At 33.2% G+C, this 21,657-nt stretch overlaps 1 protein-coding gene across 4 annotated transcripts in view; it reads left to right on the plus strand.

Moving 5' to 3' along the window:
* The window catches only part of BMPR1B (bone morphogenetic protein receptor type 1B), a 398,407-nt gene that overhangs the window by 327,209 nt on the left and 49,541 nt on the right, over positions 1–21,657 (plus strand). Inside the window, exon 1 of one of the 4 annotated variants that reach the window (XM_017542434.2) lies at positions 10,162–10,412. The exons of the other annotated variants lie outside the window; for them this stretch is intronic. The gene's annotated coding sequence lies outside the window, so the exon portion shown is untranslated. Of the gene's footprint in view, positions 1–10,161; positions 10,413–21,657 lie in introns of those variants that run through there. 4 annotated transcript variants of the gene reach the window in all.

Raw genomic sequence — 21,657 nt, forward strand, 5'->3', positions numbered from 1 at the left:
CATTTAAGAATATCCTTAATGAATCAGTAGAAATGATTAATTTTATTAAGTCTCAACCTCTCTGTAAATGTCTTTTTAATATTCCATTTGAAAAAATATGAAGTATATATAACAAAATTCTTCAGCAACTGAGGATTAATGGTTGTTGATGTGGTTTGGCTATGTCCCCACCCAAATCTCATCTTGAAGTGTATTTGCCATAATCCCCATGTGTCATGGGAGGGACTGGTAGAAGGTAATTAACACGGGTGGTTACTTTTATGCTGTTCTTGTGAGAGTGAGTGGGTTCTCATGAGATGTAATGATTTTGTAAGGGGCTTTTCTGTCTTTTGCTTGGTGCTTCTCCTTGCTGATGCCATGTGAAGAAGGATGTGTTTGTTTCCCTTTCCACCATGATTTTAAGTTTTCTGAGGCCTCCTCAGCCATGCTGAACTGTGAGATAAAACCTCTTTCCTTTATTAATTACTCAGTCTCAGGTATGTCTTTATTAGCATCATGAGAACGGACTAATACAGTTGTCTTGAGACTTCATGAAACACAATTTTTACTAGAAAGAGTGACTGACAGAAAAACTATGGTTATTCAGACTTGGGTATTTGCAGACATATTCTCAAAAATGAATGAATGGAGCCTGCCAGTTCAAGGAAAACAGCTGACCGTATTTAATGCTAATGATAAAACTCAAACTTTCATGCAAAAGTTAGGATTTTATAAAACTTGTATCTACGTACTGGTTCTGTATAACTGAATGGACCAAACATTTTTTTTTTTCAGATGACCAGTCCCTATTGTTTCATATTCATGCATAGGTGAAAGATCAGTTTAAAGTACAAGATGGACAGTAGCTTTTATCAGAATATGAAAATTTCATTGATAGGGTTTTAGATCTTATGTTGTAACTTTTAAAAGACCCCCTCTTGTCCAATTTTAGTGTGTATTAAAGACTAACCACTCATGAAAATGCTATTAAAATAGCCTCCTTTCTAACTACATAACTGTGTGGGACCAATTGTTCTTAATATGTCGACCTCAACAACATGTTGTAACAGATTGAGTGCAGAAGCAAACATCCAGTAAATTAGACATTAAAGAGATTTGCAAAAATGCAGAACAATGCCACTGTCTCCTTGAAAATATGTTAAAATATAATTGTTTTGTTATTTTAAACAATAAACTGTTCCTATTTTTAACTGTTCAATTTTAATTTTTAACATATTGAAAACTGTAATCAGACACACAGAAAATTTTGTATCCTCAATCATTTTTAACAATGTGAAATGGTCCCAAGAACAAAACATTTGAGAATTGCTATCTAGAGGAATCACTGCTCTTGAGTCACACAGCCCAGAGCTTTCCTTCCACCTTGTCTGCTGCTCAGTAGTTTGCACTCAGGCACATAACCTCTTCCAGCTCTAGTGCCCCCGTCATCTCTAAAATGAGAGTAGTAACACTCACGTGGCAGAAGTATTTTGAGGATTACGTGAAGTAAGATTTATAAATGTAATAGGGGATAAATTATTACATCTTGTTTAATCTCCCAAACTCAAGGAAGTATAAGTACTGTTGCTGTGCAGGGTTTGAGACCAAAGGAAATTAAGAACTTGCTTAAGGTCACAAACTAGTAAATGGCAGATCTGGAATCCTTGTTTTATTAACGTAATATTCAGTACCCTTTTTTCATGCTGTAGTTTTGAAAAAAAAGAGTACATCTAAGAAAAGCAGAAGTTACATAGAATCATAGTATGTTTGAAGTACAAGAGAGGTTAGAGAATTTATCTTCCCACAACCTCATTTTATTGATAAAGTAACTCAGGGCACCCAGGTACAGCAGTGTGACCCTTTACTTGCTTTGCAGCTGGAAGTATTTTTAAACATAATCATTGGAGTCCTGTTAAGCATTTCTTCTTTTTTATTTTTTGCTTGACCACACCAAAAGAGCTCAAGCCTCTTTGGCAAGAACTATCCTTATCTGTTCCACAAAGATGCCCATGATAACAAAAACAGATGATAAAGACAAAAAGATTATGGTAAATATCATAATCATGTTAAATAACCATAATCTTCAATGGCTACAGGCTGATTTTTGTTACAGAAAAAAATAAATATTCACAGATTTTTTCAAACCTTAGAAGCTCAAGAGTTAGAAGTTTAGCTGAAGTGATTTAAAAAGGGAGTATGTATGTTGGACGGGAAAGGAAGAGACTTACTGCTGTAATAAAAAAGCAAAAGAAACTGGAAATATTTGGAACAGGAAAGTGCTTATAATATTCAGGGCCAGACAACTCATCTCCTCAGAGCAGCCTAATCGGATTTCAGGATAACACATTGTTTTTTGGTGCTTCTTAGTATTATACTGTGCATGCAGATGCTTCACCTGCAACCCAAAGATACCTCATAGAGGATGGTATTAAGGTTTTGGTTCACGACTCTATAATCACTCCGTAATGCTTATCTCTTTTTTTGTGTATTTCTTTATAATTTCTTCCCATTTTGCTATTGCTAAGTAGAATTAAAAACAAAATTACTTGAGTTAATGGTGTAGTATTAGAGTAAAATACAGTTTTATGTAATTATATGTATTTTGTAGATAATAAGCTCAAAGGAAATGCAAGTTATTTCCACATTACTCTGTGATTAGTTTAAATTTGGAAATTCACAACTATTCACTTTTGGCTGGATGTCCTGACATTTCCCCCTTTCTCTAAGATGATAAAGTCTTGTTTCAGTCCTTTCAAATCCCTTTCTTAGTAAAGTCATTAATGCAAACTCATAAATAACTTTCTGTGTATGTAATATTCCCTAAATATGTAAAAGTAAATGTTACCCTTAAAATCGACCTGAAATTAGGTGAAATCAGTGACATTCATACATATATTAATATCTAATTTATCAGATATATATCTCTTTATATACAGACATATATTCTTATATATATCTTTATATATATTCAGTACTCTATGTACATGATCTATACATATCTTTATAAATATACATTTACACATATATGCATGTATATATACATGTGTGTATGTGTGTATATATATGTATATGTGTATGTATATATACATATTTTTCATGTAAATGATTTTCTATGTTTGTGGCCAGGGCAGGTTCTGATTCATTTTTCTCTCTCCTGTCCATAGCTAGTTATAATATTAGGCAACAGCAGGTTAGCTGTCCTTTCTCCAAATTTTGTTTTAGGTACGGGTAGAGTTGGAAGTGGTTAGAGGTGTAACATGTTATAGTGTTTTGGAATATTTTGAAGTTACCAGAGTAGCCACTACTTTGTGCACATGATTCCTTTCTTTAGAAACATCTGTTATCACCCTCTTTGTTACCCATCCAGGGAATGTGGTCATGGGAAAAGCAATCCCCATGTGGCATTACCACATTATGATGTTGACTCAGGGACATTTCCCTTGCACTAAATTCCTAATCTCGGCGGGTATGTTTGTCTAAGTCTTTTCTATAATCTAATTCATTTACTCAGTATTACCTTAACAAACATATCTTGAGAATCTGTGTTTACTACCTGAGTCTTATTTGGTGAATCATCACTCTGCCAGTTTCTAACCAAGACATTCTGGAGAGTTCTGAATCGGTAGCATAGCTAGAGCTAGAAACCATGATTGCTATACCTGATTGGAGTCTGGTTATCCTGTTACATGTGTGACTTGGCGTATTGAAAGAGATGGTGCCCGGTTACATGTTTTGTATATAAGTTTTTACGTTTAGACATGAAGGCCTAAGCACAGGCATCTCGGGTTTCCCTCTCAGAGTTGTCTTGCCCTTTCTCCCCCATACACTCATTTTCTCTTTGTTGTAAAACCCTTCTTTAGCCAGGCTGATCTAGGTTGAGAAAACGACTCTTTGATCATAACCCAAGAAGGAATGTATCAAAGTAAGCCATCCTCTGTGAGAGGGACTGTGGCCGTGGCTGTCCTTCTGGGTGTGTGAGAAGAGATGGGATCCAGGAGACCAGACTCCCCTGAGACAGAAAGCAAGGATGAAAGTTCTCAAACAGGAGTTGCTTGTGAAGTCAAGAGGGGCAAACAGAGACATTTCACACCTGCTGTTTCCTGTCCCCTCAGTGTGTGCAGGAGAGAAGAAAAGAGACATCTGGGTCTCAAAGAATATTGAAGTTTTGAGAAACCACTGGAAGACAAGAAATCAAGCAGGAGGCCGAAAGGATCTCAGATCGAAAAGATATTCTGCACATTCACTCAGATAGAGAGACACTTGCACCACTCCCTGCCCCGCAACTTGCTTTCCCCATGCATTGTGGAATGTTAGTAATGAAGGCCTCTGGGTTTGCTGTTTGTGAGGAGGAAAGTAATGCTGGGAACCTTGATACGTGTAGATAGGAAAGACATAAGCAAAGCTATCAGCCAGTCTTGATGTTGCAGCAGAACTTGAGAGTGCTGTAGTATATCCTGTTTTGTGCATTAGCTCTTTCTGGGGCATGAGCATTCAGGCATTTTATGAACTTAGAAAAAGGAAAAAATGTTTTGAAGTTTTATATTTTTGATCATTAGCTGGAAGATTTGTCCAGTAGCAAGTTACTTGTGAGGTTTAGGAAATGTTACGAACATTTGGCAGGAAGAGACAGGTTTTGTAGGAATAATTTGTTACCTGTTGACCCTCATTGTGGACATATTTGTGTGTGTGTATCTGTGTGTGTGTCTAAAAAGGAGAGTTTATAGAAATACAAAATCTTTGAATGTTAACATGATTGACAATGAATTTTAAAGGTATAAACTGGTATATTCTGGATCATTAATAAACATATTTATAAATCTATGACTATTAGGTCATTTTATTGGTGGGAAGATTTTTTTCTTTCTTTTATTTTTTTTATTTTTTATTTTTGAGACAGGGTTTTGCTCTTGTTTTCCATGCTGGATTGCAGTGGTGGGATCTTGGCTCACTGCAACCTCCGCCTAAGAATTTTTCTAATCTTGATTGAACCCAGTCATTTGATAGCAAGAGTTCCTTTCTTGTCCCTGTTTTTTTAAAGATTATGAACATGCCATGTTTGTTGTTATTTGTGTTTAATAGAGGTTTTGAATGACAGAAACAGCTTTTAGCTTGAACACTGGTAATTTCAGATATGAAAGTACTACTCCCATCTTTCTGTGCTGGACTTGTTACACAGTAGTCAAAATATGCAATGGTTTTCTTAAGAACAGTAGCTATGAATGCGAACCAGTTATTCTTAAGCTTTTGTTACTGATAACCTAACGTTTAATTTTTTGTGGGTTGTCATAGTTTTCATGACATGACAACAACTTATATGTGTTGATATTGACTATTTTATTGTTGTTCAACCTGTTGTATTGTCAGTGAAATAGAACAGAGGAGTTAATATTGGGGAAAACATTAAAGATTTACTAAGAAGTGGCAGTGAGTTTGATGTTAGTAGAGATCATGCCTTTTAACAGTATTGTTAAGGAATAGATCTAATGAGATTTGGAATGCTTTACAAATTAGTCAGCATTAGTGTAATATTCCTTCAGGGAGCATTTGTAAAATACCCACAAGAATGTGTCCGTGGAGAGATCAGATTCCAGGCTAACCTTTATTTACTTTCAGTAGTTGACATAACACACACCTGTGTGTTCTCTGACTCCAAAATTGTTTTGAAAAGCTTCTGACATTTGGATGAATGAAAAAGAGGATTTTGATTTGTTTTCTGACAAGTAGGAAAAATAAATGCTAAACGTTGTGTTTTACCCATATATGGTCCTTGCAGTAAAGACCTTGGTGTGTCTCATATCCTCTTTTTATTTTGTTGAGACAGAGTCTCACTCTTTTGTCCAGGCTGGAGTGCAGTGGCACAGTCTCAGCTCACTCCAGGCTCCACCTCCAGGCTTAGGTGATTCTCCTGCCTCAGCCTCTGGAGTAGCTGGGATTACAGTTTGCACCCCACACCTGGCTAATTTTTGTATTTTTAGTAGAGACAGAGTTTCACCATGTTGGCCAGGCTGGTCATGAACTGTCTCATATCCTTCTAATCAATTGTGGAATAAAGCCTCTATGGTTTCATGATAGATTATATTTAATTATGTAGTGTTTTCCTTGAAGCATTTTAACATGCTAGAGATAGATGTGTGTGTCTGTGCACACATGTGCATGCACGCTGTGTTTACAGTTAGATGTAAAGTGGCACTTGTGTTTTCTTCTTGAAGGGAGTCATTTAGAAGAGATCTCTCAACCCAGTGCAGTGGCTCACACCTGTAATCCCAGAACTTTGGGAAGCCAAGGCGTGTGACTCACTTGAGTCCAGGTGTTCAAGGCCAGCCTGGACAACATGGCAAAATGCTGTCTCTACAAAAAAATAGAAAAATTAGCCAGGCATGGTGGTGCATGCTTATAGTCCCAGGTATTTAGGGAAGCTGAGGTGGGAGGATTACTTAACCATGGGAGATTGAGGCTGCAGTTAACTGTGACTGCATCACTGTACTCTAACCTGGGCAACACAGTGAAATCCTGTTTCCAAAAAACAAAAACAAACAAACAAAAAAAAAAAAAAAAGAGAGAGAGAGAAAAGGAGAGAAATGATCTCTCCTGAATGTTTCTGTGTAAGAATAGAAGTGATGAAACAGACCTAATTGAATTTCACCTTTTACATAGTGAGAAAGCTTTCCTTGATAGCATACATTGGCTCCGTACCAGTAGTACCATAAATGTTGTCTTTTAAGAGAATGTCAAGTTTTAGTAAATTTACTTTGAACTTCAAAGTAGTGTGGAATAACTTTGATAATCAAAAAAGCTGATCTTTAAAAATGTTATAAATTATGTTTATCTTATAAAATCTTGAATTTTATGTTTTAACATCCCTGACATCTCACATTGATTTTTATTACATTCACAGATTTTTCTTTTCAAAATTAAACTTCACTTGGTTTGACATCAGCGGCTTATTTCTTGCAATCTATTTAATTGAGACTTTGCTGCTGTTTATCCTAAAATGCAGATAAATGGCTTTCAGCACACTGTTTATAGTGTAATAGCTCCTGAAGTGAGTCAATATTATCAGTTAGAGTCTCCCTGTCATAACTAATGATCTCTCTGCTTATACTTTCCTGCCAGTGAGGAGACACTGAACTCCACAAAGGCAGGAGCCTGGCACAGTTGGGGGTGGGTAGATTGTTCTAATGGTCCGTATAGGACAAGGCCTCCCCCCCACCCCTTTATTGGTGTGAATTGAGAAGAGAAATATGTCCTTGTCATGATTTTAGCATGCTCAAAAGTGCCATGTTCTAAGGCTGGGGCAAAGAACTTTTAGGATGTAATGATCCTAGTGGGATTTGTTTTATTCCAGATTATCTGTTATTTCATAATTAGCACAATTTTATACTTTTCTCTTGGGGCTGTTTGACTTGCTGCTAGAGAATGGGAGCCACTAGGAAATATTTGTATTACTACCAAATAGTTATTATGGGCTTAATAATAAAAGGGAGTGTTTTTTGTTACCCAAGAAAGAAAGAAACTAAAAAACTTCCATTGTTAACTGATCATTTGCCATAAATGGGGTCTATTCATTTTGAAAGGTCATTATGATTTTTCTTTAGAGGAAAGAAGGAAAAACACAACAGTGAGACTCCTAGTGAAGATCAACAGACTTGACCATAAGAGTTAAAACTGACAAGTTTTGCCAACCGTTAATTATGCGCTGGGTTTTTACATAGACGATGGAGCATTCTGTAGGTAAATCTAGGAAATAGTTTTTATAACTGAAGTATCATTGAATACATTTTGGTAAAATACTCTGTTTGCTCTCATATGTTCTTTTAGAATGTGGAAAATTCTGATTGAAGTGGCCATTAAGATGGCTACGTTCCTTTACCCCCATATTAGTATTATGATTGTTTGGGATCATTTGGTCATTTAAATACAATGTATTTATTTTTACATCACTCACATACTGAAATTTAAGATAATACAGGCAACTCCTTAAAAATATTTTAAGGTTGAAAAGCATAACACACACAAATACATCTACCTTATGTTGGTGTGGCTTAAAACAGAAATATCTGAAGATAGGGTCTGTGAGAGTAATTATTTCTCATGTAGTATCTCAGACGCAGGCTTTATGCTCTTTTTTGGTGTTGGTTTATTTATTGTGAGAGCTCATATTGACAGTTATTTAAAAGAGGAGGAAGGAAACATTTTGACCTTAGAGTAGAATTTATGGGTGAGAACATGACCAGCATAAATGAGAAGATATGAATTGGATAAAAGAATATAAAGAAAGAAAATTTAAAGGTAAAATTAACAAGGCTTTTAAAAACTGGACCACTGAGGGGTGTAATGGGTGTTATACAATTAAAAAATAAGAATACAAAAGTGCTTTTGGAGAATGTTTTGAAAACTGAAGCCATTTGTTTATCGAAAGAGGGACAGTTTGAGCAGCATCAGGCCAGAATGTTCCTGTGTGTGCCATGCCCAGATTGAAGATAACACGATTATTATAATAACATGGTTTCAATTCAGATCTCTCCTCAGTGTTTCTGCCCAGAATTCAACAAGATGGTCCTTTGGCAGGCTTATTCCTACAAATCAAAGCTAAGTAAATGGTAGTTCAGTATTTCAGCCTATTAAATATAATTTCCAGAAAAAAGATTTGTCATAAATTATCAAAACTCTATGAACTCTAGTCTTAGACATATCCAGTTTTCAATTCAACTGTCTTATTTTACTTTGGATATAGATTAATAGAAAGAGTTAGGCAAATACTAGTAAAACATCTTACAGCACACCTCCTGAATACCGTTCTTCTTTTAGTCAGCCTCAGGAGTGTTACTTGGAAATTGAAATGTAGTATTGTCTCTAACACAGGTGTTAGACTACAAGGGAAAACTCTAAGAATTGTCAAATTTTGTTGAGAGAGAATGTTCTTATGTACACAGGAATTTCTTTTGACCCTATTGCTTTTAATACATATCCTATGTGTATTTTTTTCTAACAAAATTTTTAATATACTTCTTGGCTAGTAGGGAATTAGTATATAAACAGCAATAACAAAAATAACCTAAAATATTTAACATGTTCTTTAATATATATATATATTTAAATTATATTTACATTTTGAATTGATGCATTTCCTTCATTTCAGCTTTTTGTGTATATAGAGGAACGTATTTGGTTTGTTTTTAACCATCTGCTATTAGGAAGAGTATCTGTTTTTTGGATAAGGTTTTAGGTTATTTGTTTAAAGTGGCACAGCTACTAGCTTGGAGGACACTTGATTTTCTGTTTATATATAGTATAAAAGGAAACAGAGTGAAACTTTTGGTGTGGGTGAACTATCAGCAGACCTTTTATGACAAAAGAACAACAACAAAATTGTCAACTTGTGCCACACTCTCCAAATAGATTTTAAGGTTCATGAACATAGTGGCCATTTCTTCTTCAACTCTTTGAGCCCAAAATGCTTTGCATACAGTACTTTGAAATATTTGTGCATGATAAACATTTCTTAATATTTGTGTATGATAAATATTTCTTAAATCAATTTGGGCTTGTTAGCAACTTTAAGTTGGCTCTAATGTTTCATTCGGTTTTAACCATATATGATGAATAGTGGCATCTCAAATATAAATTTTATATCAAAATTTTTAATGAATCAAGTCTAATGATATGCTAGATTTAATAAAAAGAAACAATGGCATTCATTTGGTCTTCAGTTTTGCAAACATTTTGAAATTTTCCAAATTTTAAAAGGAATTTGACATTTAGTAAAGGTAAACTTCTGTAATGAAAGATTTCTAAATGTTTCTGTAGTTGATTGGTTTGTGAAATTGTGATTATTTTAAGATCAACTTAAGATATTGCATATTGAAATAACATTCTGAATGTCAAATGGTATTATAAAATAGATTTCTAGATATTTAAATGATGCATTATAGATATTTTTCTGCCTTGTGTAGACTTAGAGGTAGCTTTTAACTATCTGGAAATGTTATGTAACACACTGTGGTCAGTGACATTTTTTTCATTATTTTTCATTTTGCTTTTCTTTCTTTCTCTCTCCCTCGTTTTTCTTTTTTTTCTTCTTCTTTTTCTTTTTTTTTTTTTTTTTTTTTTTTTTTTTTTTTTTTTTTTTTTTTTTTTTTACCTTTCCACTGTCATATGCCATGGGTCCTGAACATAGCTCATTGCCTGACTGGAATAATCTCTCTTGCCAGCTTATAATCAAAGGGAGTACTGAGAAAAACAGCTGAGCTGTATTAAGCAACCGCTGTCTGGAGTACATTTCTTAACTGCTGAATAACACATCACAGGTGCAGGATTAGTGCTGCCTACGGTGCTGGGCTTTTTAGTGGAAACCCCTAGCAATTCTGTGCCTCCTCCTCATGTCTCATCCCAGGGAGCCTGGCAACGATATATCAAGCGTACAGAAATCAAAAGTGAGTAGTGGGAGAAGCTTTATATCTCACAGAGACTTTTTTTTTCCCTCCAAAAAATGTAAGCAAGATAAGCAAAGCCAATTCTGGCACAGTAAAAGAAGTTAGAACTTAGCCTTTCTTGGCATAGATGGTGAAGTAGACTAATTCAAGGGGATAAAAAATTTTGTCTACAAAAATTACATGGCAAGAAAATACCATTTAGCCGAACTCTGCTGGTACTGTGTAATTTAGGTTACTTTAAAGTTAATGATGTATATATATATATATATAGTTTTAACTTTTGTGTTATATGTGTTGGAGAGTGTGTGTTTATCCGTACACATTTTCAACACTGTCATGGTTAAAATTAAGTGTTGTAGCTGTGTAAATGTCTTATGGTTTAATTTTTTATAGATTTGATGTGAATTATTTTACTATTAATGTATCACCTATACAATTCTAAATTCATAGATTATAAAGACCTAGATTTCTTTCTTGTGAATATGAGATTTTAAAAATGCAAAATGATTCTTTAAAGTATAAATGTAATGATTTAGATGTTAGATCAAATGGATGTTTCAAATATATCGTTACTAAGTTATTCATTTTTGACCAAGAAGGATATAAATTGTTTTAGCATGATAAAGTATACATTTGGAGAAGCAAGGGCAAGTAAATTTTAGTAATTCATATCATTTTTGGCAACTGTCTTAGAAAATTTTTCTGTGACGCACAACAGATAAGTGTAAAAGCTACATGGATCGGCACTGCAGATTTTAAACAGTTTTTTTTTTTTTTTTGGTTTACAGTTTTTTCTCTTAAAACTATGATAAATTCCTAATGTTTACATTTCATTCTTATTCATTTTATTGCTGGTGATAATTATTCCATATTGTTTCACCAGAGATAGACCTTTAAACTCATTGGTGATGAGAATAGTTGATAATACTGTTTAGCTTAAAATATTTATACTATATTTTATGCCTTAAATATTTAAACATTTGAACTAGCAATATATTTGTATATTTTTAAGTCAGTAATAACTAAGGTTACCTGTAACAGTTATCTTATTAGAGGATACAGTAAGGACTAGAAGCAAAGAGGTTATAAATGGTTCTAGTAAGGACTAGAAGCAAAGAGGTTCCAGGTTTTTTCTTTTGGGAAAAAGAATAGCACAAACATGATGATTTGGTTTCTGGTCTGTCTGGCTTCATTGTCACTTCTTTACATGTATGAATCTACATAAAATACTGTTATATGCTAGGCTGTCTTGGGAGTGCTTTGCAAAGCTAGAATAAGTTTTGGTGTGGAGGCAAGTTGAACATCTACTTTTTATTAGCTTCAGAATTCTGTGAAGCAGAGCATTCATAGAAACTCTGCTGAATTAAAAAAACAAACAAACAAACAAACAAACAAAAAAAACAAAAACAGTTCCTAGCTTGGAAATCTGCCAAGTTCTAGTTGACTCTTTGACATTATTGTCAAAGAGACCACGGTTCAGTTTCTTTCTAACAATGTGGACCTGAATTGACACATTACATATTTTTAAATACAGAGGCATTTTTAATTTTTAATCATTCTACCAGTGGAGATTGTGCTATTTTATGACGGTGGCTTCAGTTTGATGTTACATATTTTTAAAATCATGGTTACTTGCTTGTCAAGTTAATTTTTTTCTTATGTTTTTGCTTTTATTAAAAATAATTACAAAGAAGTTGTGTTTTAGAGGTTTTTCAAAGATTTTTAATTTAAACATTTTGAGTTTCTCTAAATTCAAAGGCAGAATAAAACCTAAAGCCTAGCTATTGTTTTAACTTTGAAGAGCATAGTTGTGATGTCCAAAATTGCTATCATAATTATTATTCTTGCTGAGGTTTATAATTCTGTATTAATTACCTAGAAAACAAATAAATATAAATGTATATGTTGTCTGTTGACTTGTATGTCATATTTACTCTTTCCATGATTTTTTTAATGTTATAGTCTGGAATCACGTAAAATAAAACGATTGAGTGATTGAAGCTTTTACTTTTTATTCAGATATTTTTAGGTCTCTCGGCAGAGTTTTTATAGTATAAAAATGTTGAAAATATGATGATCCATAACTTGAGTGATGTGGTAATGTTGATGTGTGAGTATGGTGAAAAGAGAAACAATTGCCAGCGAATAGAAACACCCACTAATATTTTATGAAGCCCTGGTTTCTAGAGAGAGCCAGCACTTCTTTTGTATTTAAAATTAGTGTTTCTCTTAACCTATTCATTAGTGTCCACCATGAGTGATTGAAATGAAAAACTGTCAATATCCCTGGTTTTGGTGCTTATGATTTCCATAAAATATACTGGCTCATGACTGCCACACAAATCTTGCAAGTAATCTTGCCTCTTAGGCACTCCTGTCTAGGACTTATATTTGGCAATTATGTGGCATTGTGACACCTCTTTCATTGTTTTCTTATACTCTATTTTGGCTCTCCATATGTAGTTGATTTGTCTCGCAGTGTTCCATGGGTAGCTGATTTGTCTTACGAGCAAGATAGTTATTTTATTGAGGACACCTTCACATACTCTGGGTCATTGTGTTATATAGATGGATTTAAGGATTATTTGCTAAATGAATCAATATACAAAGAGATGAAAGAAAATTTCTATTTTATTCATCCTTGAACAAACTTTCAGCGTGTTTCTTAAGCCAAAAAACTTATGTTTTTATAGACTCTTTGCCCATGGTGATGAATCTAGAAAGAAGGAAAAGTAAAAGGCAGTAAAATGAAGCAAAAGAAAGAGGATTTGAAGAGCAAGAGAAGAGCAAGCAGGTAGGGGAAAAGATAATAGAAGAGAAAAGGAAAGGAAGACAAGTAGGCATGGGAGATAAAGGAGTAGGGAAAGGAAGAAAAAACTGAATGGTAAGTGTCAGCAGCACAGAAAACAACAATTTATTATTATTGACTCTTACTGTGTGCACAGAACCGCAATTGATGCTTTATGTGGATTTCTCATCCACTCCATTCCAACCAGTGAGTGCGGCTAATGCTCCACATCTCCTGTAAGGAAGGGTAAGCCGTTTGCTAAGCCCGTTTAAGTAGCTGACCTGGAGTTTGAACCCATTTGCCTGTTTTATCCTACATCCTCATCAAGTCTGGCTCCACTGTTCAGTGACCATACCTGATATTGCTTTGTCATCTGACATTTCACCCTCTCCATAGCATGTCCAGGAATTTAGCACCAGCACCTTCCCTTATCTGTCTCTCATCTGACATCTGTCTGTTGAAGGAGAAAGATTTCTGTATATGTAACATCACTGTCAATATTAGAAAATCTACTCTTTCCCTACATATGATTTTTCTCTGGTATTTTTAAATAAAAATTGTATTTCTATTTTGTTACTTTCCAGAAAAGTTTAGGCATATGTCCCAACTTATTATTTAGTACGTTTATATAATTTTTTTGCTAATTTTTTGCTGCAAAGAGCATAGAAAGTGATTCTTTTGAAAGTACTTTAAGGGAAAATGGTTAGGTAAGGAAAATGAAAGTCAGGTCTTTTGAACTGAAAAATTTAGATAGTAAATTGAGTTAAATGATTCAAAGATTAAGTGTTGAAAATAAAAATTAGCTATTAAACTATTGGATATCACTAAAAGTTATTTTTAAAACTAATATTGTTTTAAAGCTCTAATCAGAGTTTTATTCGTGTATGAAATAGATTCTTAAAAAAAACCTGAGTATTTAGTTTTGGTTAAGAAAGAAAATGGGCATTGACTTGCATTATTTGTTATCACAACAATACAAATAGAGTAGGATGGGTCATTCCCAAAGTTGTTGCTAGCCAGTTCAGTACTTTAAAATTTTTCTTCCACTAACCTCTTTACCCTAGACACTTAAGGTGCAAACTTTTGTAATATGAATTTCAATTTCTGTTCTTGCTCCTGCCTGCCCTCTGGTGTAGAAGTTGTATAACAGTGATGAGAACCAATATTTTGTTGTTTTGTGATATTCAAAGAGTTTAAAATGAAAAACAATAAAGGAAGGTAATTAGTAGACCTTGTGTAGCACAGAATGATTATATGTCACTTTTTAATGAATTTTAAATACATGCCCATTTCTAAGTGCATTACATATTGAATTTAATATTACTTGGATTATCTCTATTGTTCATACAGATTTTTCTCTGTGTGTTTAAATGTGACAGTGGATTTTGATACTCTTTTCACTGTCTATGACATAAAACAGTCCTTTATATCACAAATTTAAAATTATTTATGATATTGTTAGAGTGATAATGTTACTAAAAAATAAAACAGTTAAAACATACTTTAGGATGTAATGGATTAATATTGAAGATAAAATTTTAATTTTAATATTGAAGATAAAATTTTTTGTAACAAACCCTTGATATTATGAATTTTCTTTTACGTTTTACTTTTGTTCTGCTTTTTTTTCTGTAAAAATCGTGTATATAAGTATATAATAATATAAAATAATATGGAAATATTTTTAAAATAAAGAACTGATTAAGTATATACATTCAAGAACAAGTTATTTTATTATGTTTATATGAGGTGTCCAGCTTGTTATTGTTCACTGTTTTCAATTAAATACTTTAAAGAAATTATAACTCTACCTTATTTTCCACAAGAAGAGATTCCATAGAAAACATATACATAGCTGAAAATATGTATATAACTGCAACTTTTTTTTTCCAGAAAAGGTATTCAGGATATTCAAGAAAAATAGCTTTCTTTTTAATCCTTGTAATTGAATGGAAGTCACAATATTGCATTCTGATCATTAGGTAATTTCATGAAATTTGATTAATTTGCCTGAAAAATCTATGTCTGTTTCTAAAGAAATATTCTTAAAGATCTATTTTTATATTATTTCTTAGAATCATAGGAATGTAATTTAGTTGTGATTCAGTAACACACACTCAAACATCTTATGAAAATAATTCTGTGGTTCATTTCCACTCCCCAAATCTAATGATCCTTGGAAAAATGAGAACCAATTTTAGAGTGGCTTACAAAAGCCTTATTTTTTATTATCATAATATTTTAGATAGTAAACTACCTGGATTAACTATAATGTAACAAGCTAAGTGAACCACACATGTGTAGTGTCTGGATTTACACTGTTTTAAAGATCGGTTATTAAAGATAGAGAAAGAGGGAAGAAGAGAGAAGAGACGAGAGGGAAGGATGATGGAATAAAAGAAAAAGAAAACAGCAAAATGGAATGGGCTCTTAATAAATGACTTATTTGATGTAGTATTTATTCCTGAGACATTTTCTGAAAGGGAAATTTTTCTGTTTTTTCTTTCTCTCTCCTGTCAGGTTTATTCATGATTCTGTTTTTAAATATTTATTAAAAACCTATAATTATTTAAAATGCAATTGGGAAGAAATAATCTATTTTGTTATCATTTGCTCAGCAATTAATTAGAAACTATTTACTATTTGACTTTCTTTGGTGAAAATCTTTTTTTGTAGATTTTACTCTCGATTTAGTAAATGGAATGTACTAAATTACATTTAATTATTTTTAATGGTTAGATACCTTTCAGGTGTTTTCAAGGATTATCTTTTTTTTTATAAAACTAAAAATCAAGTAAAATGAGGGTTTAATTAATAGCTTATTTATGTGAGTCAACTAAATCAAACTTTTATCTCTTTTGATGGCTGCCTTTCTCTCATTTGAAATGGAAGGATACTAATATAATAAAATGTGAGAAAGTATATTCTTCTATGTTACTTTAATTAAATACCTGATATTTGGGATATATCTTCATTATTGCTAATCCATGATGTTTGTTAATCATCTGGATGTTTACACTTGTCTTTCCTTCTGTATTTCAGCATGATAATTATCAGGCAAATTCATGTTTTCATAAAATGATTATTTCTATATATGCTTGTAATTGCCTTTTTAATGTCATAGTTGATAACGTTCTATCTTGTTTATGATCCAAAATGCCTGGCTTGTGTCTATGAGGCTGGATTTTCTGCAGCTTCAATATGACTTGATGTTAAAGTGATCCTTTTATAAATACCTTTGCATAATTATAAAGTTAGATAAAACAGTCCAATTTCTCATTGGCCCTTTTCTCAAATGTGGACTACACATGAAGAAGATCTTACCATCTTTATTTTTCATAGTTTTCTTAGCATTTCTTAGCTGCTGCATCTCTTCCACCTCACCTTATGTCTGCTAACCTCCACATTATCAATTATTTTAAAGTTATTGGGTGATTGGAAATATTGTGACTCATGTTATAATTTTGATTCACAGAGAATTAAAAACATTTTGGTTAATAAGTAGTTTTATACTTTTAGATAAATTACTTTTTTGATTTGATTATTTTGACAAAGGCCAGTGAGGAACTCTTCACCTCTCTCAGATTTGCATTTTAACCATTTATTTATTAATGCTTAATTACATCCAGTCATTTGCTCCTCTTACTACTTGTATTCAGTTCATATTTCATGAAGGCAACCTTACATGCTCATTCAGGATGCTATCTGTTAATAACTCAGTTTATAGGAATGGTGTCTGAGTTAGCCATAGTTTTAACCTTTTGTTCTTATGAATGTGTTTCTGGTAAAATAGCATATATTCAGACTGCATGTTAAAACTTTAAGTATTTTTAGAAAGATTAGAAGCAGTGTTTCACCTTCACAATTTTTATATGAAGGATGGTTCTTACCTGATTTGTCAAGTGTTTGAGAGCCAGGATTTGACTATAAAGATTGTTTAAGGCAACCAGACAGATATTTTTCCTTAATAACTGAAGTAGTTAATAAAGGATATTCTAAAAAATACTACAAAATAGATTGGCAATAACTAACAATATCAAATGTGAAATGTAGATTTACCAACAATTTGAGCACACATGTATGCATAACCCATGAAAACACGGTGAGCCATAAGTGGATTTAGTGTTAACTACCAAGCCGTAGTCATTAATCCAAAGGGGAATCCCATAATGAAGATTAGTTAAAGAAGTTCCTTCTTGGATGGATTCTCTTTTGATGTCCCAGTTCTTCATTGTTTATTGATGTGCCTTATTTCACATCAGAATATGTGACTAATTATTTCCTTATATTGAGCTGACAAGGAATTTGTAAATGCATTTAAAAAGCTTCGGCTATTATCTGTTCTAATTTGCTACTCCATAGATCCTTGTAGATGTAGTAACATGAAGGTAGAAACAGGAATTATAGCCCCTTTAAAGTAGATTTTGAAAATTTTATAATACAAAATTCAATATTCCCTGTCAGAGATAATCACATTTTTCTAAAAGATGTAGGATCTTCATGTATTTCATCAGTAACTACATAGTGATGTGAATCCTTCTATACATCTCTCTCTGTTACACACACACACACACACACACACACACACACCCTAGTAGGGTTTTTTTTGACATAAAGAGATTTATTTATTTTTTAAAAAAGCATCCTCCCAGCTTCTCCTTTTCCTCTAGCACCTGTGCCTCTTTTTATTGTTTTGGTATTTTCCTCTATCTCTCTAAATAAATACTGTACTACTCCTTCTTGATTATTCAATTTTAGGCATTACCTTTGACTTTCCACTATCAAAGATGAGAATTCAGTTCTTTTTTTCCCATCCCTACACCTACTACCTATGTACAAATTCCCATCTCCTCTCCTATATGTATACAAATTTAAATATTTGTTTCCTTAGTCCCCTGTGTTCTCATTACAAATGTGTTTCCAAACTCAATCAGTTTAAATTTAAAATACATAAGTCATTTTATTAATTTCAACATCTTAGAGTTCTCTCTTCTAAAATCTTTTGACCTGCCTTCAATGAGGCCTGCTTGCTCCTGAGGTCCGTCCTATGCAATGTCTCATCTTATTATCCACATTTACCATTATCTTGGAGGTATGTTTCATCTTCTTTTGGAATGGATCTACCATCAGCAGATCCTATTCCATCTGCTTTCTTGTTTATACCTTCGTTTGGATGGAACATCTCCTCCAGTAACTTTCTGAGAAACATACATGGGAGGTACATTTTTGAGAATCTGAAAATAATAAAATGCTTGCCCCCTGATCCTCAATCTTAATTTGCCCGGGTATTTATTTATTATTGGAATAATTATCCCTCTGACTTTTGAAGGCACTGTTCTATTTTATTGTAGTTTCCTGTTTTTCTGAACAAAGTTCAATGCCGTGCTTATTTTTTATCTCTTTTCTCTTTTTCTCTCTCACATTTCCTCTCTCTTTAAAAAATATAGGATGTCTCTTTGTCTTCAGTGTCACAAAATTTTACAGTAACATGGTGTGGATCTGTTCTCATGTACTATGGGTTCTTTCAAATTAGAAGCACATGATTTTTCATTATGAAAAGCTTGCATGATTTATTTATTTGATGATTTTCCTCCCTCTATTTTCTCAAGCCCCTCTTTCTAGAGCTAATATTATTCAAGATGTTAAGTCTGAATTTATGCTCTAAGTTACTTAAATTTTCCATCTTTGTATTTTGTACTGTGTTATAGGAGATTTCCCTATCTTTATCTTTCAACTCACCTGCTGGGATTTTCATTTATGCAATTATATTTTTTAAGTTATTTGTTATTCTCTTTTTATAGCAATGTGTTCTTGCTTTATTGATGTATTTTGTAAGATGAGAATATTAATTTTTTAAAGTTTTTATTTTCTTTCATATAATTTACTTCTTCCAAGTAGTATTTGTTTTATTCTCAGTTTTTGATTTTTGAGGGTTTTTTTTTTCAAATATCTATTGACCTTGAATTAGTGGCTCATGTGTATGAGAATGGATCATAGAAGAGCTGACGAGAAGCTCTGTTGTCACCAGTGAGCCTCATATAGGATAACATTGCAGGGTTATTTCACTGAGAAACTCACAATATCACTATCTTTATGCTCTTTATTCTTGACCTGGTCACATTACCTAGTAAAGAAGGTGCATACCAGGCTTCATTGAGTTCTGGCAGCCACATGGGGAAGGCAAACTGGAGGAGTCAGCATGCAATGTGAATGTTCACTGAATGCTTGCAGTAAGATGGTACTCCTGCCATCTTCTGTGCTTGGTGTCCTTCAGTCCTTGGCCTTGATGGTAAAACAGAAAAATTAAGAAGGCATCTCAGTGATATGTGTGTTACATTTACTCTTCTAGTCTCCTGCAGGGGTAGGAAAGAAATACTGCTATCCTGGAGGGAATAGTAAAGGATATCTGAGGTTTTAATGACTGTACTTATAAATATATTTTCAGCCTCCTTCTGTTTTTAATATTTGTTTCCTTAGTCCCTTGTGTTCTCATTACAAATACATTTCCAAACTTCTAGTCAGTTTAAATTTAAAATACATGTCATTTTATTAATTTCATCTTTTGACCTGCCTTCAATGAGGCAGGCCATTAGAAAATGATGTTTTTCTTTAAAAAGCACATGATATACATGATGTCCCCCTCACTTTTAGAAGTACCTTATGATACCATTTCAGGAGCCTTTTTTGGGTTAAGCAGTAAAGCTTTGCATCTTAGCTTTTCCCCACATTTGGCTGAAGAATCAGCTTTTGTAGCTTTGTTAAACCAGTGACTGCTTGTCTTTCTGCTTTTCAGGCTTTTATTGCTAGTGTCTCCTCCCTAGATCTCATACTATAGGTTCATTTTCTTAGCCCCCTTTTCTCTTATTGTAGTGGGGTTGAATAACTAGAATTACCTGTAAGTAAAACCAAAAATTATAGCATTCTTTCTTGTTGGTAAATATACTTTGACATCAGCATTTTAATGGCTATATAGGAATCCTGTTTTACAAATATATCTAAATCCTCTACTGTTGTAAATATGAGTTGTTATAAGCAATATAGCAAAGAACCTTCTTTTAGCCAAATTTTAGAAAACTTTAAATAAATTCACAATGTGACAAAATCATGAATTTTCTCTTAAAATGTTTCTTAGAAAATGGCATCCTACTTCCAATCACATGAGGATGTTTTCTTTTCTATTTTAGACCATTTGGTGTCAGTGTTCCATTTAACAGCTTTTCCCACCAACTGGCAAATTCTGTGTATGTTTAATTCATCCTAGTCACCCAGGCTGTGGCTGGAAATATGGGGGGCGGGGGGGGGTGGCAACCAATACATACTTGCTAGTAGACATTTGTATAATAAATGAATTTTTATTATTGTGGTTTAAAGCATCAAAAATAAAGGGTTTGTATGAAAGGAGATATGAAGTAGTAAGTTTTAAATACTCTATTTTTATTACTTGGCCTCCTGAGGTGACTCAGGTCATAAAGGCAGTAACATTGAGAACCAGATTGAAAAATCAGGAACCGACTACGACAGGGTGAGATATAGGTACACCCACACACACTACCCTGGGATGGGAAGCGGTGCTGCACTCTTACGTGGACAAACTTGAAACAAATGGCTTTCAAGATAAGGCAGCGACATGAACTATTTAACTTCCCTTTATTTCAGAAGTTAACCTAAGGATGAGCATACTATTACACAGAAATAATACATTTATTGGGAGTAATTGTGTGGTTGGATTACATATTATTTGCTTAATCGAGTCTAGGGTTTTTCTAAGTGGAGTCTACAAGTAATTTGTTTCAGAATTACATGAGATCTTGTTGAATATACACATTTCCTGGCTCGCCTGTGACCTATAGAATCATAATTGCTGTGGTTAGGGGTGGGATTCTGCATCTGGCAAGCTTCTCATATACCGCAGGTGCCTAGTACAATCAACATTTTTTTTTTTTCTGGACAAAATTTATGGGAAACTATTTGAGAAAGTTAGATGCACATCTTGTATAAATTTGAATAATTCAATGTTAGAGTTAATAATTAGGAAATTCTGATATATTGATTTAACATATTTCATTGCTTTTTCTGTCAACTGTTTTTCTCTGTAAGAATTTCATTTATTAGTTTAACCTGCAGGAAGTCAGGAAAAATTATCACAGATTAAAAAAGATAAACTTCTAATTCTCTGATGGAACCATTGCCTTCAGGCATTCATTTTTGGCTTAAAAATATGACAAATGTGTGGCATATCTTGTACTTATGACCTAGAATTTCAATTTTTTGACCAGTGATTTTTAAGTAATATTTTTATTGATCTTTGATTTCACTATAGACAAGCTGGTTGTGTTATGAGACAGATTTTAAATTGGAAATTGCTCATGGTGACAATTGATGCAGTAACATGGCATGTATTAGAGCTCTTACCACAGTGCCTGAAACATAATGGATATCAATTAATGCATACCCTCT

The sequence above is a fragment of the Cebus imitator genome, unplaced genomic scaffold, assembly GCF_001604975.1.
Source record: "Cebus imitator isolate Cc_AM_T3 unplaced genomic scaffold, Cebus_imitator-1.0 Scaffold144, whole genome shotgun sequence".
Taxonomy (NCBI): Eukaryota; Metazoa; Chordata; class Mammalia; order Primates; family Cebidae; genus Cebus; species Cebus imitator.